Here is an 11068-nt window from a genome sequence, read left to right as displayed (position 1 = left end):
TTTAAACCTGAGATATTGTCCATTGAAGTTTATGAGTTTTGCGACATGACTTCTTTGCACAAATGCTTGGAAGATACAACACGAAAAGAAACAGATTTGTGGTATACGTTTAGGCGTCTTTATTTACATAATGAAGGTATGTGTATATTATCATGTACATATATTATATATCATGTATATCATATATCATATATATATCATGTATATTATATGTATATTATCAAATGAAATTCCTAGAGAATTTCTCATGCATTCATTTCTTCGTTAAATTCTTAAACGAAATAAGTTTACTCTATGCACGCGCACATACATTCGTGTTGTATCTTTCAAGCATTTGTGCAAAGAAGTAATGTCGCAAAACTCATAAAATTCAATGGACAATATCTCAGGTTTAAAACAAGACATCTCGTTGAGTTAAACAGCATTATCAAGGGGAAATATTTTACTTTAACTGGTTTATTAAAAAAAACGAACTATTCTTGATGAAAATACATTACGAATATAGCAAAAAGTCGGGGTTTTCGCATGTTTAGGCTCAAAGGGGTTTTGATGCACCACGTGGGTCGTGATAGCCCACTCGCTGCAAGATAATTTCAAATTATTATGTTTCTATATAGAGCCCACATAATGGTTTAAACATTCCTACCTGAGTTTTCTCTCTAGCACACGCTCCTTATAGGTATGTATATACAAATTTTAACTTTTAGAAGTAGTTTTCCTTTTGTCGGTTGGAAATTATGTTTTCGATGGACTCCGTTTAACTTCGCGTTAATTTTTCACTGCTTCTCCAAGCATAGGAAATCGAAATTGCCGATCTTTGGTATGCTGATCTGATGTTAACCAACGGCTTATATCACATTTTTGGGTACAAAAACAAAATACATGCAGGATGACAATAATTACGTTTAGATTTTAGCAACATCCGCGCTCAGCTATGTAGCAACATGCGCGCTCAGCTATGCAGCAACATGCGCGCTCATCTCCGACTAACAGCGTTGTGAAGCGAAACAATAATGCCTACCTTTGCAAAACTTTTAATTACGTTTTTGTTTTAGACTATTGCGGCATTACACATTATCAGGTCTATTCTTCTTATTACTAAAAAATGTTACCAGTTCTTGTCACCACGATTCTAGTTATGTTGGTAATGCAGTTAAAATATTCGGCAATTCAGCTATGAAGAATTGTGGAAATGCTGGCATTGCATGAGATGGTAACAAAATTTACCGCTTATAAGAGTACACAAAATTCGAAAAGGGTTTAAAATTTGACAGGAACTTAATTTACCGGTTACAAAACTTTTATTACCAGCACAGAATAGACCTGTATGTGTGCTTATGAGTAGTTGTCGATAAAATCAAAATTACTTGTTTTTATTTGGAAATTTCGATGCTTGATTTTTTACACCTTACGCGTCGATGTATATGCGTGTAAAAAACGCCTATTGTATATGTATATAAGCATGATTCATGATGCAATAATGAAAGGTGTTATACGTCGGCAACTTCTCGCTCTAATCCGCCATCTTGAACTACCTTAGGAGAAACTGTGTTGTTTCTTTGCTAATTTCACTGAACATTTCCCAAAATATTAGAAAAAAATTCTAAACAAGCTACATTGATTCAATTTTCGTTGTTCCTTTTGTTCTTATTCGCTGACATTTGTTTTCTAATTGCGTGAAATTTGGTAAGTATTGTAATAAAACCGAATTATTTTACAAATAAATTATAATTTTGCATATATTAGGTAATTTCCTTAGTGTTTTCCTGGCCGACCTGTGCTGGTATTGTAATTAAGAGCTAATACACGTAAGTTACAACATATTATTTTGACTTCATTGATGAACCATTCCATTTGCAGCATTCTCTGGTGAACTGCAGCTGCGGCCGAATTTGATTGTGTGCATCATCCTGCAGATATTTTGAAGTAAGTTGGAACCAACTCTTTGTTATTTCAAAACCTAATGAACCATTTATTCGCAGATTTTGTGGACGCTTCTGCTGTGCTGCGTTCCTCCGCCCGTGTATTGCTCCGCCCGTGTTTTATAGTGTTGCGTTCCTGTTGCGCCTTTGCATTAGTGTGTGCGTTGTGCTTTAGACACGTTGAAGTAAGTTGAAACCAGGTTTTTGTTTGTTAAAAACCTAAAAAGCCATTCATTTGCAGATTGTTTCTATGCTTCTGCTGTGCTGCGTACCTGCTTCACCCGTGTATTAGATTGCAGCGTTCCTGTTAATATAAACATCGTCGTTTAAGTACAAAACCGCGTAACTGACATTTGCTGCTAAAAATTGGATTTGCTCACACAAGTTCTTGCCTCAATCCTTATCCATTCTTCCTGAAACATACTAGCCAAAAATGCGATTGCTTTTTAAAAAAAGATAAACCATTTTGAAATATGAGTGTTTTCACTCTCTAGAAAATAATTTATGCAACCTCGCTGGGTTTGCTTTATCTTGATACGCGGTTTTGCATTTTATTGATACACGGTTTTGTACTTTAAACGACGATATGTAGATGTATGTACATATATATCACATATATTGAATTAGATACATATGTATGTATAGACAATTAATGATGCGTACATAATTTTTTTTATGTTGAAACTAGATATGTAGGTATATAGCAAGAATGATAGAATACAAGATTGCGCCGATCAGAGAGGATTTTTGAGAATAACTTTTGTGTGACGTCACACTGGTGCAATTGCGAGAGAGAAATGCCAAAGCGTGAGCAAGAATGGAAGAAGAAGAAAAAATGTTGCAAGGAAAACGTAAACAAGTTGCACCAGTGTGACGTCATGCAAACAACGATTCTGTCAAATTCGTTAAGAGAGGAATAACGGTCCGAGATCGGCGCAACCTTTGTATTCTCTCAATCGTGGGTATATAGTATGTTATTATTATTATTTGGTTCAAAAAAGTCCTATCTCAAATGAAAATACTTTGAAAATGTGCTGAGATAGGGCGTTTTTGGATCGCCAGCTGAGATAGGGTGTTTTTGAACCGAGTTCTGAGGTAGGGCATTTTTCAGTCAAATTCTAAAGTAGGGCGTTTTCCAACCACATTTTGAAATAGGGCGTTGAAAAGTTGTCTGATGTCGAGTGTTTTTCGATAGTCGCATTTTTCGGTATATGGAAGACGATTAAACACCATTTGTTTTTATATCGATTCTAAAAAATCAACGGTAATTTTTAGCCACTTCAAACTTGCATATAATAAGACTTAAATTGAAGGGGCTATAAAACTGAGTGCTCAAAAAAACTGTAACACTTCTGAGAAAAAAGTGTGAATTTTGGGTGAAAATTTGTTGTATTTTTTGTAGTTTTCTACGAAGTTTTAAAATTGGGTTTATATGGGTTTTGTTAGAAATTGAACTTTATTTTTATTGCAAATTCTTAGAAATAAATTAACATGAGAGGGAAATAATATCACTTTGAAATGGGGTTGCTATTGATATGACCGATACTGTATGTATATAATAAATTTTGTACAATTAAAAATGAAAGTGGATTTACTAAAATGAACACAACGTATTAATTATAAATTCTGAAATATATTGTTTATTTCAAAAACAAATAAATAAAACATTAAAAAGCTTGCTGTATGACTCGAACTTGGATGTACGTGAACTTGGGTAATGTATAATTGTTTATATGATTCCTCAAAGTATTACTTATATAACACTGTGGAACACAAAAAAAACCTTAGTGCGAATATATCAGGTTTAATAGCTGTTGGCCATACCAATAATGCCTCATACTCCGATTTACTAGATCAATTCGTGTTCACCGAGAAAAAAATATTTCACGATCCAAAAATCTGAAAAATCTTTTTTCTCCAAATTTTGAACATTTATCGTTTTTGGTCTATATTTTGTGGCAAATACCATACAAAGCAAATATAGGCCAAAAAACGAAGAATTTTCAAAATTGCGAGAAAAGAATTTGGCCGCTATACTCAGATTTTTGAATCGTGAAATTTTTTTTCTCGAGAACACGAATTGATCTAGTAAAACTGAGTATGAGGCATTATTGGTATGGTCAATAGCTATCAAACCTGATATATGCGCACAAGAAGCCCAATTGAAAGAGGGGGACAAAATATCACACGTAAATGAATTCCTCTATTTGGCCTGTACAATATAAGGGAAACATTTCAAATTCATAAGGGATAATTTTCTTAGTGATGCGACTTATATAAGGAATTATATATGCCATACTGTTCTAGCTGTGTATTCATCAGCTCAAAAATTTTAAGCATATTATCATATTCCTGTGAATAAAAACACGCCTAATTTTATTATTTTAATTATCTACAACTTTATGAGACTACCAAGCCATATATATACCTATTCAGATAATCGGAACGTTGTTGAGAAGGCTTATGCTTAGTACTTTTTCAACTAAAAGGCTTTTTTCCTTCCTTTTTGGTTGTTGTTGTTTCCGACAGGGTGGGTGTATGATGTATTTTGGAACGAATTTCCGCCATCCCTTGTCAAATTTGGTTTGGAGACAAACCGGTTTCGGCGTTGTGCCATCTTCAGTGTCATTTTTCGTTCTGCATAATTTTTATTATGCTTTTTTTCTTCCCGTTTTTCTTGTACTTCCAAAATACAATATTGACCTAAGGTAGTTCGATTTCGAGCTGTCACAACGTACAACACCTTTCATTATTGCATCATGAGCATGATTCAATAATTAAAGGTTTCCTCATTATTGACATTCGACTTTTGACACTCCCTTAGCTGCCTTACAAAAGCTTTGCACACACACACGAACCCACACACAGTGCTTTGCTAAGGGAGCCGATTTTGTCAAGAGGGAGCGAGAAAACTGCTTTTTGAGCAAACATTTTATTATTGAATCATGGTATATAAGTACGTATATAGGTACATACATACATAGTAAATACATACATACATAAGTACATAGGAATAAACGATCACCATATATGTAATACTCCTATATTGGCAGTAAGAGCTAGTACCGTCCGAAAACACTACAGTACAGATATATCAATAAACACGTACGAAAGAAAAGGAACACATACGTTTATAAATAAACATGTACACAACACATATACAAATACGACACTCAAGTACACAATACATTGACAAAAACGGTACTAGACTGTCTCGCTTTGATTTCGGAATGTTTACACATTGAGAAGTTAGCTTACTGCCAATATAGAAGTATTACATATATGACGATCACCAAAGTACATACATACATACATATTAGGGATGTTGCGAATGTGGAATTTTAGACATCCGCGGATGCGAATGTGGATGCGGATGTTTAAAAGCTAACATCCACGAATGCAGATGCGAATGCGGATGTCAAGTATTTTGAAGAAATAATTTAGGTGAGTAAATTAGGAAAAATTGGAACATTGTATGCAATGAAAAGTAATGTTGCTGCCTTTTTGGGTTACATCCTCAGTTTCCATAATAAATTCAAGTAAAAAAAAATAAATTTTCACTTAAAGTGCTTTCGTGAAACTTACTTTCAAGGTATTTCGTCTGAAATAAGTCTATGTATATTGTGAGCGCACTGATAAACAAAAATTTTCAGGTAAAAGTGTCACCGTTTTTGAAATATTTACAACTTTCGAATTTAAAAAAAATCGTGCCTTTTCATGTGTTTTCTTTAACTGCAACTACAAACCGAGCAATACTTAGTAAATTTTTTATGTGAAATACTTCCAGATAGTTGCCTCTCCATACTCAAATGCAATGTAGTTAAAATAAATTAAGGAACCATCATAAAATTAGGACTATTTCTGGATTTTTAACTTTTTGATATTTTCTTCCCCAACTTTGACTATCTCGGGTGAAAAAAAAATGTACTGAGCTATAACTTTACATTACATAAAAAAATTGCTCATTTAATAAAGATTTCAGAAAGGTGCCACACTTACTGTTTTGAATAGAAAAAAAAAGTTATAGCCGCTTTTGTGGGTAAAGGACTGAGACACGCTAGAATGTATTTAATAGATTTAAATTGAATTTGCTCTTGTTACCGTCAAATGACATGCTAAATAGTACAAGGGTACATAATTACTTGCTCTTGACATTATTTTGTGTTACTTACCGGAATTCGGACTAGAGTCTATAACAAGGGCTATATCTATCAATATTTTTTGTGAAGCATGGATTCACGTGAAATAAAATATACATGAAAATTTTTTGTTTATCAGTGACCTCGCCCCCCCCCCCCCACCTACCTTGCCCTAAAGTTTGGCACGCTACTTCTGGGACACCCTGTATAATAATTAAAACATAAGTGTACATATATATATATTTGTACATGTGTGTATACAATTTCAAATCAACAATTCAGGGTAAATAGTACAAAGGATATATATGTATGTGTATATAAAAGTTGTTGTGGGGCCCAGGGACACAGGATCCGGGGTCCTCACACTCCCTCCTTACTCCCGGCAGCAAGACTTACTCGACCGGTCTCCACCGCTGCTGTCACTTCTACTGTAGCGTCGAATTTCGTGCTCTGTTAGGCGCTTTATACGTACGCGCAAAACGCCGCCCTCCACTTGTTCGGCTACAAAATTTGCCTGTTGCTGCTGCTGTTGCTCCATATTTTCGCGAACTTGTGCCTTGGCGCCCGCGGCACATCCTTTTTATTGTCGACAGTGGCCATTGTGCGACCAACTGTATTTTCCTAGTTTTCCGGCACTTTTCCAGCAAAATTTCGGTAATTTTGCTGCCGTTTCACTTTCACATTGCATATTTTGTTTTTTTATTTGTTTATTTGTCATCCTCGCACAGCTGTAGTTTGGTGTCGGGGTTGCTGACTATCCAAAAGGAAGTTTTGTAGCGTTGATGAACTGGAGTAGATTTCGGGTTGCCATTGCGGTATTACTCCTCTTCTTATTACGATTATTATTATTAGTAGAATTAGTATTATTTTGTTATTATAAATGTTTTTAGCTATTATTAATATTTATAATTATAATTATAATTATTATTATTTTATAATTATATTACTATTGCTGTTTTTATTATTAATTTTAATATTATGATAATTATTATTTTTTTTTTATAATTTTCTTTTGTGCTTCGTGCCATCTGCATCTTTTATTGTTTTTTTTTTCTTGGGACCTTATTTTTTGTGCTTCTTCTTCTTCATCATCATGATCTTCTTCTTCTTCCTCTTCTTTTTCTTCATCTTATTTAGGTTTCTTCGGCTAGTTCCTCCTCTTTCAGGGTCTCCACTGTCATGGCAATTGCTCCACTGCTGGCAATTGCCGAGTGTGTGACTTCAGTCTCTGCTGAAATTTACCTATTCGCCGCTGTGCGCCGAATTAGGCTCAGACGATGCCACGGGGGAATTTTCACCTGAGGCGTTGCTCTCATAAAATGGTTTGAGATCACTCACGTGCGCTGTTCTTCTTTTCCCTTTGTGCACCTTGTCGAGTTCTACGATCACAGGTGAGATAAAATTTAGAACGCGATGTTGTCCGCCGTATTTCGGTGCAAGCTTAGCCGCGAAATTGTCCACGGCTTTAGACAAGAAGTTTTCTTTCACCAAAACCCTGTCTCCCACGACCGGTTGCCACGATCTTCTTCGCAGATTGTAGTGTCTCGCTTGCTCTGTCGTTGCCTTTTGTTGGTTTCGTCGCACTAACTCAAACACCTCTTTCATTCTCACCGCTTTTACTTGCGGTGTTGTGGCATCTTCGCCGGTTCCTAACGTATTCTCGTCATACAATGCGTTCGGTAACCTTGGTTCTCGCCCTTGGACGACGAACGCCGGGCTGTAACCCGTTGCGTCGCACACGCTCGTGTTGAGGGCCAAGGTCATTTCTGGCAGCAGATCATCCCAGCTCTTCTGGTCTTTGCCTGCGAACTGCGCCAGTAGTCGCTTGATGTTACGGTTAGCTCTTTCCGTCGGATTTTGCTGCGGTGTGTACGGAGCAGTGAATTGGTGCCTTATTCCCATCTCCTCCAGGAATTGCTTAAATTTCGAGCTGGTAAACTGCGTTCCATTATCCATGATCAAGATTTTTGGAATGCCGAATTCGCCGATAATCCGCTCTCTCACTGCTCGAATTACTCCCTCCGCTGTTGCCTTCCGCATTGGTACAATCTCGACCCATCTTGAGAAACGATCTAGTATTACCAGCGCCATAGTGTTTCCATGCTTGAATCGCGGAGGAGGTCCTACGAAATCAGCACACACCGTCGCCCAGGGTTCTTCCGCTAGCTGCGTCAGCATCTTTCCGGCTGGTTGTTGCTGGCTTGGTTTGTAAAGCTGGCAGGTCTGACATTGTCGCACATACTTCCTCACGTCGCGGAACATGCCCGGCCAGTAATATCGCGCTGTCGCCCGCGCTATCGTTTTTCTGATCCCCATATGGCCTGCACTGGGAACATCGTGAATTTCCCTTAACACCCTCTGCCTTTGCTCTGTCGGTACACATAATTTCCATGGCAACACGTCTTCACCGTCGATTTGGCCTGATATTCGTCGGTACAGCTCACCATTTTCGATGACAAAGTCAGGAAACTTCTGTGGGGACCTCTCCACCTCCGCCATCTTGTCTTTCAGCCACTTGCACTCTACCGCTACTCCTCCCGCCGTCATCGAACCAAGCAATGTTTCCTGGGGCTGTCTTGACAGCGCGTCTGCTACCACATTCAGCTTACCCTTGCGATACTGCACATCGAAGGAGTACTGCTGCAGTTCCAGCGCCCACCTTGCAATCCGACCGGATGGACTCTCTATCTTACTCAGCCATTTTAGCGCTAAGTGGTCGGTGATGACGGTAAACGTATATCCTTCTAGGTAGGGTCTCATTTTTCTGATCGCCCACACTATGGCCAGGCACTCTTTCTCCGTTGGTGAATAATTAAGTTCGGCCTTGTTGAGCCGGCGACTCGCATATGCGATTATGCGTTCTTTTCCTTCAATCTCTTGGGTGAGAACAGCTCCCAGCCCGAAGTCGCTCGCGTCTGTTTGCAGAGTGAACTTCTGCATAAAGTCGGGGCAAGCCAACACTGGTGCCTCGGTTAGCGCGTTCTTCAGCGCCTCGAACGCTGTCCGTTGCTCGTAGTTCCATTTCCACTTGTGGCCCTTCTTTAGCATGGACGTCAGCGCATGCGCCACTTTGGAAAAGTCGGGGACAAATCTTCGGTACCATGAAGCTATCCCTAGGAACCTGCGTAACTCACTTATATTTGTCGGTGGTGTCAGCTCTTTGATAGCCGCGACCTTCTCAGGATCGGTGTGAATGCCCTTCTCGCTGACGACGTGACCCAGATACTTCAACTGCTTCTTGAAAAACTCGCATTTTTCTGGGTTGATCCTAAGATTCGCCTGCCTAAGCCGTCGGAAGACCTCCGAAAGATGTTGGACGTGCTCTTGCAGGGTTGCGCTGATGACAATAATGTCATCCAGGTAGGCAAACGCATACGGCTCTAGCTCTGGACCGATAACTTGGTCTAACGCACGCTGGAATGTCGCGGGGGCGGAGTGGAGCCCAAACGGCATTACTCGCCATTGAAAAAGGCCACGCCCTGGCACTGTAAAAGCAGTGTACTGCTTGCTCTGCTCTTCCATCGGGATTTGCCAGTAACCGTTTTTCAGGTCAAGGCTGCTAATGTAACGTGCGCTTCGTAGTCGGTCAAGGATATGTTGGATCTTCGGTAGGGGGTACGCGTCGGGCACTGAACGCTCGTTCAGCTTTCGGTAGTCGACGCAGAGTCTCCACTTGCCGGCCTTCTTCTTCGCCAACACTATCGGGGCGCTATGCGGGCTGTGTGAGGGTTCAATACACCCTTTCTCGATAAGGTCGTCGATATCCGCGTTGATGATTTCCTGCATCTTCGGGTTCTTCGGGCAATACCTCTGCTTGATCGGCCGGTCATCCTTCATGACGATCCGGTGAGTGGCAATATTTGAAACTCCAGACATCTTCTCAAATTTGCGTAACTCTGACATTAAGAACTCCCTCGCTTCGTCGGTTTTCGTGGCTTCTGTAGATATGGGGTTTGATTTGGGTTCATCGCATTTACCTGACCTTTCTGCACCTCCCTCGCGTATTGCCGTGAACGTTTCTACTCCTTGTGCGCAGCTCTCTTCTCGGAGTGTCACGTCTAAGTCTCCGCAACATAATCGGACCCCCGCTTTTGCCAGGTAATCGGTTCCAAGCACCACGTCATCCATCAAACCAGGCAGTACCAAAAGATCGCTTTCATGCGCCTGATTCGCCAGCTCCACTTGCGCCGTTATAGCCTTCAGCACCGTTCTGGATCTCCCATCTCCCATTACCACACGCGTGTTCACCTTCCTAACCTCTCCCACATCCAGTTTCTTAAACATGGCCTCGCTCAAGAAACTTCTTGTTGCGCCTGTATCAACTGCAGCTACTACGTCGACCTCGTTTACTCTAATCGCCGCCATAATTCGGCCATCCGACTGCCTTAGGACACTCTTTAGTTTGGGCGAGGCTGTTCTACCTGACGCCCCACTCCTCGCCGCAAATGGGACCTCGACCCGTTTCCCGATGCACTACGGCAGCACTCTCGAGTCGGGACATTGCATCGACCACAGGTCCAACAAAACTCTCTCCGTGCAGCTCTGCACTCTCTCGCAAAATGGCCATCTTCTCCGCAATGTCTACACGCAGTCCACGGATTAACGTACTCCGTCTGTGGTGTTGCCACACCGCTGTGTGGTTCAGGTCGGCGCTGTGTTCTCTCTGCTCTAGCCGTCTCGTCACTCCTAGGCAGTTCGCGCATGTGCTGATATCTCTCCGTGACCCGCGGAGTGGTTCGCGCTGCGGCTCTTTGTGGCTCTCTCACCGGGGGGATATTTTCCATATCTTCCGCCAAACTCACTAGCCCTTCTAGGGCGGTGAACTCGGATCGTTTGACGTACCATTGGAACTCGCTTCTAGAGTTTCTGTAGATACGCGTCAGCTTCTGCTCTGAGGTGTAGTTCGCGTGTCGCATCAAACTCTGAAGGGCCAACACATAGTCTTTAAATTTCTCGTTCGGTTGTTGGACGCGACGACGGATCTCATCGTCTAAGGTTTCGTGGTAG

At 40.4% G+C, this 11068-nt stretch overlaps 1 protein-coding gene and 1 long non-coding RNA gene across 8 annotated transcripts in view; one reads left to right on the top strand and one right to left on the bottom strand.

The window, feature by feature from the left end:
- The window catches only part of LOC118749382 (transmembrane protein KIAA1109 homolog), a 556935-nt gene that overhangs the window by 412196 nt on the left and 133671 nt on the right, over positions 1-11068 (bottom strand). The window lies entirely within an intron of this gene.
- LOC118749384 lies at positions 1644-2503 on the top strand. The gene is made up of 5 exons (XR_004994210.1): positions 1644-1686; positions 1747-1808; positions 1861-1926; positions 1983-2107; positions 2164-2503. It is a non-coding gene; the product is annotated as an uncharacterized LOC118749384 (long non-coding RNA).

The sequence above is a fragment of the Rhagoletis pomonella genome, unplaced genomic scaffold (assembly GCF_013731165.1).
Source record: "Rhagoletis pomonella isolate Grant_MI unplaced genomic scaffold, Rhpom_1.0 Rhpom_scaffold_00015, whole genome shotgun sequence".
In the NCBI taxonomy this organism is placed as follows: domain Eukaryota; kingdom Metazoa; phylum Arthropoda; class Insecta; order Diptera; family Tephritidae; genus Rhagoletis; species Rhagoletis pomonella.
This window is presented reverse-complemented; position numbering and strand designations above follow the sequence as displayed.